This window comes from Galeopterus variegatus, unplaced genomic scaffold, assembly GCF_000696425.1.
Source record: "Galeopterus variegatus unplaced genomic scaffold, G_variegatus-3.0.2 Scaffold5634, whole genome shotgun sequence".
NCBI classification, from domain to species: domain Eukaryota; kingdom Metazoa; phylum Chordata; class Mammalia; order Dermoptera; family Cynocephalidae; genus Galeopterus; species Galeopterus variegatus.
Window position 1 is genome coordinate 119,784 of NW_007731745.1, and position 8,148 is coordinate 127,931.

Sequence of the window (8,148 nt, forward strand, 5' to 3'; positions counted from 1 at the left end):
TCATACCATGGACAGAGCTTACAGAAAGGGAAGAGAAAGAACGCATATAAAATATTTAAAATTAAACTGGTTTTGAATTTTGCTACAGCTGTACTGAAAACTAGAAGGTATCGCTGCCAGTGTTGTATATGTGATCTCTGCATCCTGCATAAGGCCTCCCACTGAACTCTCCTCTCAGTCCAGCACACAGATTATCTGTGTTTTCAGAGCTATTATTATTATTTCACAGAGAAGGCATTAAAGACTACAGAAATTAATTTCAGTTTATTGCCTTCAAGAACAAAGTTCAGAAATATTTTAAAAAACATTTCTCATGTTAAAAACTATGGCATCTTTTCTAAGTATAGTCCAGACCATCAATAGTGATAAAGTTTTATATCAAATAGAACATATAAAGCTTTTTTAAATAATTCAATTATATTTTAATGTGTTCAATTATAGTTTCAATTACAAATGAATAATTATATGTTGCTCTTCCATTTTTTAGTTCTGCTTTTTTTGGCCCTTAGTTTATTCTTATTCACAATAATAACAGCTCACAAAAGAGTTTTATTTTAAACTATGTGGTATTTTCTTGAGGGTTATTCCATTAATTCCAAGAAACCCTGAGGCATTAGAAAAATTATTTCAAATTTGTTTTGACTTAAGGTAGTACGGTAGATATTGAAGTTCTATTTTATTTCTCTTCTCTGTTTGTAATAAATAATCCATTGTATTAGTCATGGCCCTTCAGAGAAACAGAATTTCATACAGTTATCCCATTATATTAGTCAAGGCTCTCCAGAGAAACAATCTGTGTGTAAATACACACATACACAGAGAGAGAGAGGAGAGAGAGAAAGGAATGTAGAGAGGGAAAATAGCAGAGAGAAAGGGAGGGAGATTTATATATTAAAAGAAATTGGCTCATGCAGTTACGGAGGCTGAAAAGTCCCAATACTGCAGTCAGCAAGCTGGAGACCCAGGAGAGCCAAGGGTATAGTTCTAGTCTGTGTCCAAAACCTGAGAAGCAGGAGAACTGATGGTGTAATTTCCAGTCTGAGTCTGCATCCGATGGCCTAATAAGACCAGTCTCAGCTCAAAGACAGTCAGACAGAAAGAGAAAACTCTCCCTCACTTAGCCTTTTGTTCTATTCAGGGCTTCAACAGATTGGATGAGGCCCACCCACATTGGGGAGGACAATCTGTTTTACTCAATCTACCCTTCAAATGTTAATCTCATGCAGAAACACCATCATATACACACCCAGAATAATGTTTAACCAAATATATAGATACTCCATGGCCCACTCAAGTTGACACATGAAATTAACCATCACAATAACACCCCTTGTCAACTTGGCACTCATACGCATCTACTTAAGTCACACTTAATCTCAAAACAAAGATGGCATGGTCATAATTCTGCCTGACATAATACAACTAATCTGTGTATAACAAAACTAACCCCTTCCCCAGAAGAGGAGGCAAAGTCTTTGAGTGATATTTATTCTTCTTGATTTCTCATAAGTTAAATTCTATGATATAAAGTTAATAATACTTAAAAACTATGATATAAAATCAATACATCTTATGTTACATGATTAGAGAGCAAGAAAGTGAAGAAAACAAAGATATTTGCTGTATATACACATTCAAGCAAAATAAAGAGGAAATACTCATGACAACTATAGTCTTCATTTTTGAAAATGATCATGTGGTCATAGCTAGTATTAATAACTATCTTCTTTCACTACCAATTCTGTATTCCCTTTACCTTCAGCAAGCACCTCACCTGATTGTAATTCTTTATCTGATGGAGTAACCCAAACCTTCATCCTGAAGAGTCTGAGCCATTAGTAGTCCTGCCTGGATTGGGTTGTTGTAGTTTTCCACTGACCTTAATCACAAGGCATAGTAATAACAAGAGACAACCTAAGGGATCTCCTGTATTCCAGACATACTGCTATTTACTTCCATTCTGGAAGTCCAATTTCTTCTTGATAGACAGGATCAATCACCCCAGTAAGCACTGTAATTCCCTTCTTTGCCTGTTGAATTAGAGGCATGTCAAGTCCAAAATGGCTGGGCAGTTTTAACTTCCAGTTCAATGGAATCATTGTTGTGTCTCTTGGTGGAAGCATTCGTCTCTTTCAAAGTAACCTTTTGTCCAGCAGAGCATAAGGTCATAGCAATAGGAAGTAAAAATTTTGCTACTGGGTCACTGTTAGTAATAGAAGTGGTGCCATGCCCAGGTCCACCCTTTGATTTCTGGACCCGTAAATTCTGGCTGTGGGAGAAACAGTACTATACGAGTATCTTGGACACTGATTCAGAGCATATACAACCTTATCAAGAACCTTGCCCCAGCCCTTCAAGGCATTGCCACCAATTTTTCACTGCAACTGAGTCTTCAAGAGGCCATTTCACTATTCTGTCAAACCAGTTGCTTCAGGATAATGGAAAATAGAGGATAATGGTAGGACAGAACATAGGCCCATTGCACACTTGCTATGAGGTAAGTTTGTTGATTGGAAGCAGTGCTGTATGGAATATTATGACAGTGGATAAGGCATTTTGTAAGTCCAAAGAGGGTAATTTAGGAAGAAGTATAGCAAGAAAAAAATGCTGCCCCATCCATGAACAGAAGTGGTCCAATGCAATCTACTTGCCACCAGATAACTGACTGATCACCCTGCGGAATGGTGCCATATCAGGAATTCAGTGTTGGTCTCTGCTGCTGGCAGACTGGGCACTCAGCAGTGGCCATAGCCAGGTCAGCTTTAGTGAATGTGAGTCCATGTTGCTGTGCCCACGCATAACTTCCATCCCTGCCACCATGGCCACTTGGTTCATGAGCCCATTAGACTATGACATGTGTGGCTGGAAAAACAAAATGACTCATATCCACTTGATTACTAAAATTCTCCTCTGCTGAGGTCACCCTTTTGTTGAACATTCATATAAAACATAAATATGCTCATGACTTTTGTCCATTCAGAGAGTTCTATCCATATACTTCATCCACAAATTTTCTTGTCATCAGTTTGCAAGTCATGTTCCTTCTAAGTCCCTGACTATCTCGCAAAACTATTGGTCACAGTCCATGAGTCAGTATATCATCATATGTCTGGCTATTTCTCCTTCCAAGCAAAATGAACAACCAGGTGCACTCTCAAAGTTCTGGCCACTAGGAGGACTTCTCCTTCACCACTCTTCTCTTCCTCTGTCAATTGATCATAGAGAACTCCCCATGAGGCCATAGGTGCAAGCTGGGAGAGAGAAAGCAGTGTAGCAGGAGACGGAAACATGGGCATTTGGGCCACTTCATGCAACATACTCAAGTTACATTGAGCCTGCTCCGGCCCAATCACACTCCTTCTGTTTGATGAAGGATGCCCAAGTTTATGGCTTGGTAGGTCGGATAACACCCAGTTCGTGGTGTGCATCTCAGGTTCCATCGTAACTTAGTGATCCACAGTCAAGCATTCGGACTCTACTAAGGCCATGTAATAGGCCAAGAGCTGTTTCTCAAAAGTAGAGTAGTTACCTATGGAGGATGGCAGGGCTTTGTTCCAAAATCCTAAAGACCTGTCTGTTAATCACCTATAGGGGACTGCCGAAGCCTCCAAACAGCATCCCTATCTGCCACTGAAACTTCAAGTACCATTGGATCTACTGAATCCTATGGCCCAAGTGGCAGAGCAACTTGCACAGCGTGTGAGACCAGTTACAGAGCCTTCTCCTGTCCTAATTACTGCTCAAAACTAGCATCTTTTTGGGTCAATTGGTAAGTGAGCCAGAGTAGTACACCCAAGTGAGGACTGTGTTGTCTCCAAAATCTAAAGAGGATCTCTTAATTCTAGGAGAGGCCAAATGCAGCATCTTATCCTTCACCTTAGAAGAGCTATCTTGATATGCCCCACACCAACTGGACCCCTAGAAATTTCACTGAGGTCGAAGGTCCCTGAATTTTTGTTGGATTTATTTCCCACCCTCTGACACACAAATGTCTTACCAATAAGTCTACAGTTGTTGCTACTTATCAGCATAATGTCATCCAATCAGCATAATGTCATCAATATAATGGGCAAGTGTGATGTCTTGTGGAAGGAAAGGCTATCACATTCATTCAAACTTAAATGTGACATAGGGCTGGAGAGCTAATATACACCTGAGATAGCACTGGAAAGGTGTATTGATGCCCTTGCTAGCTGAAAGCAAACTGCTTCTGGTGGTCTTATTGACAGTGATGGAGGAAAAAATCATTTGAAAGATAAATAGCTGCATATCAGGTATGAGGGGATGGATTAATTTGTTCAAACAATAAAACCAGAACTTGGGATAGCAGCTGCCACTGGACACACCATGTGTTTAAGCTTGTTATGATCCACTGTCATTCTTCAAGATGCATCTGTCTTCTGTACAGGTCAAATAGGCAAATTGATTGGGGGTGTGGAGGGAATCACTACTCCTGTATCCTTCAAGACCTAATGGTGGCACTAATCAGTGTTATCCCTCTCAGAATGCAGTATTGCTTTTGGTTTAATATGTAGGTAAAGACAGTTCTAAGGGCTTCCAATTGGCCTTTACCAGCATAATAGCTCTCACTCCACAGTTCAGGGAACTAATATGGGGTTTCTGTCAGCAGTTGGTATCTACTCTAATTATGCATTCAGGAACTGGAGAGATAATCACAGAATGGGTTTGGGAATCCACTGGACCCACTATGATATGGACCTGAACTGATAACTTGACTTCCACAGGTTCCTACTCTGACAGGTGGGCCACAGTGATGTTTTGGATCTCCTGGAATTAGTGTTGATCCACTGCCAGTGTCCATTAGTTCCCCAAAGGCCTAATTATTTCTTTTTCTCTAATATAGTTACCCTTGTAAAAGGCCATGTCCCTTTGGGGAAGGCTGGGGAAAAAGAGTAACAGTATAAAATTTTGGCAGTATACCAGGGTTCTTCCTCAAGAGGACCGAGCCTCCCCTTCATTCAATAGGCTCCGGGTCTGTAAACTGGCTGAAGTCTGAGAATTGATTGAGGAGCCATAACTCTTTGTTTTATAATTCAGGTTAGATTTCTGTTCACTTGACTTAGAACTGCTCATATAGATCAAATGAGAATTTAGTAGGCTTCCTATATTTTTTACTTCTAGAAACACCGTGATCAACTAGCCAATGCCAAAGATCTACTCGAGTCAGCCTATTCTGATTACTGCTTTGACTCTGCTGTCTGTCATGGTAACCATACCCACCTTATTTTTGGAGGTTGGGTGCCACCCTTGGTCCCTGACACCCCAGGATCCAATTACTCCCATTGCATTAAGTTTTCCAATTTAGTGACTATAGTTCCCACTTTAAGGTCTGGCCTACAGAGAAGAGCAACCACAGATCTTTTCAAGGATGCCAGGGATCCTCTCACAAATTTATTTTTTACTGTATTGGTGAAAGGCATGTCTTCTGGACCAACCCAGGGTGGGTGGGTGAGTAGGTCCTAAATGACAAACCCACTCCAAAATTCCAGTCTCCTTCAGGCTTTGAATCTCTTCCTCTAAATTTAACCAATGAAGGTCTAGCATTTATAATCAACTCACTGTGGACCAACTTTGGTTCACATTTCAGCCAGCCAACCAACCAAACAAATTGTTAGAGCCCTTTCTGCTTTTGCAAGCTACAATATTAAATGCAGAATCTCTGCTTAGTGAGCCCAAATTTATATTAGTCAATTCAGCCTGTTCCACCTTATGTTCTTTCCACTATTATTCCACACTTTTAGTATTGGTTCCAACACATCTTCACCAAATTTCTGTCTGTATAAATTAGAAAACTCAAGCAGTTCTTTTAGAATATAGTGTACCTCCTTATGGATCATACTCTGTGACCCATAAGGATCTGCTCAGACTTTAAGGGTCTGCTCAGACTTGAGTCTAGTTAAAGGTCTTAAAGCAAAGAGTGGGGGTGGGGTGGGTCTGGGGACAATCAGCATTGCCAGCATAGCATGGCAACTGCCTCAGAGGAGGCCATTAAAGTTTAATCAGGCAATGCAGTGTAATCCCCTCAGACAGGAGAGGAGAGACAACTACCAATGGGGCTGTGGAGAACTCTTCCACTGGTAAAAAGAATTTAGCAGCTCAATGTTCCCAGCTTCATCAGGGTCTTTCCACACATCTTCATTGCAATGGACAGGATACCCCTTTTCCCCAATTAATGCCCTCACTTTAACAGTAGACAGCCTATGATGCTGGGAGTTTGACTTGTGTTATAATTCAGCCAATTTCAGGCTGTGGTTCTGCATTTGATTTTCAGCAATTTCAGCTCTGTGGATATAGGAGATAAGGTTTTCCTTCAAGGCACACAGAGAAAATTTCAGGTCAATCATGCAGCCTTTGAGCTGGGAATTAGAATCCCTAAACTCATTCTTTTCTTTCCCTAATTTGTCTTTTGACAACAGGAGCAAACAGCCAATCTCATTATATTTAGTAGTTTGTAAAAATATTAGAAAGTATCACATACACAGTCACCCAGATCCTTGCTTGTTGTAAGTGTTGATTCAGAGTATCCAATGGTAATATTTTGAATATTTCTGTTGCCAAATCACTCTATAGACTCTCTTTACTAGCATGTGTTGACTTTTCTACATGGGTGATCAAAATAATAAATGTTCCATTTTCTTCTCTTCAAAATTCTCACTTCTCTTATTTTCTTATATTCATGGCCAGAATATTATTTTATTTATTAATTCTGTTGACTTTGTTACATAGGTGTTCAAAATAATCAAAGGTTTAACCTTTCTCTTCAAAATCCTCATAAAACACACTTTGTTTTTCTGTACAATGAAACACTTTCAGTTTAAAGAATAGCAATGATACTTCTTATTCCCGACCTTAAAGCAAATGTGTCTAGGGTTTCAATTAAATAAAATGTTTGTTATAGGTTTTTTTTCTTATATGATTTTTTTGTTATATGCTTATAACCAAATTTTTAAAATTTTCTGTATTTTTATTTGGGAAGTTTTTCTTAAATTATTATTATAATTTAACTATACTATGCTTAACTATATCAAAGGCTTGCAGATTTAATTCTTTTTTAAAAAATAACATTTGCTTTCTATGAGTATTATTTTCTTTATTTACATTGGGTTTTATATATTAGTTTTTAAGGAATTATTACAAAGGCATTTGTCCTTGTAAAAGTTTTATTTGTAAGAGTTTTTCATATTTACCCCCATTCATTTAAGCATATGCCAAATTTGTTCTAAATAAATTATTGGTTTTTATTTCACTTCTGTTGAAATGGCAAAAGACCAGTTTGTTTCAGACTTTGTCTTTTGTGAATAAGCCTGCCAGACTTTATTTCAGTCAAACAGAGTATTTTCTGCTATTTGAATAAAGAGTAATCAATAATTTAAATGCGACTTACTTTATTTTATTTTATTTTTCCTTTTTGTCTTTTTTCATGACCAGTAACGGGATCGCAACCCTTGGTGTCGCGCCTGCACCACGCTCAACCAGTGAGCGGACCGGTCTCTATATGGAATCTGAACCACCACCCCACCCCCCCGCGCTCCCAAGCGCTGCACTCTACTGAGTGCGCCACTGGGCCAGCCCTAAATGCAACTTACTTTAGAATAAACTATAAATTGCAACTAATGAATTTTCATTTGTTAAAAATTCAACTGGTGGCTTTTAAATCTTTTAAAATAAAGCTTATCATGAAAACTGCATTTTTCCTTTGGTGAAAGGGCCTTCACCAATCCCTAGGCAGATTTTGCTGATATGGATAATCCCTTCTACAGTGTTCTTCAACATTTATTAAAGACTTGAGCTGGATGGTTTTCTTGAAAGCAACAGACTCACCTATTAGTAGGTTGGATTTATTTGACTCATTTTATTATTATTTTAAAAATCTTCCCAGAAAATTATTTTATTGCCTTAGAGTTTTTTATTTAAGAGGAAGAGAGAAACAAACAAAAAGAATTTGGTCAATTTAAGTCTCCCTGCTGTGAAGCACATAAAAATGACTAGATGCCAGTTTATGCAATTGTTCTTTTCACAACACGTCTGGTCTGTTTAGAGCACACAAAAGAACCACCTCTCCATTCCCTGAAAAAGGAATCCTTCGTGAATATAGTAACTAATTTAAGTACTATAATACAGCTTCAT

General features: G+C 38.6%; 1 pseudogene; it reads right to left on the reverse strand.

Moving 5' to 3' along the window:
- Positions 1-1,712: 1,712 nt before the first annotated feature.
- Positions 1,713-4,822, reverse strand: LOC103605163 (annotated as a pseudogene).
- Positions 4,823-8,148: the final 3,326 nt, after the last annotated feature.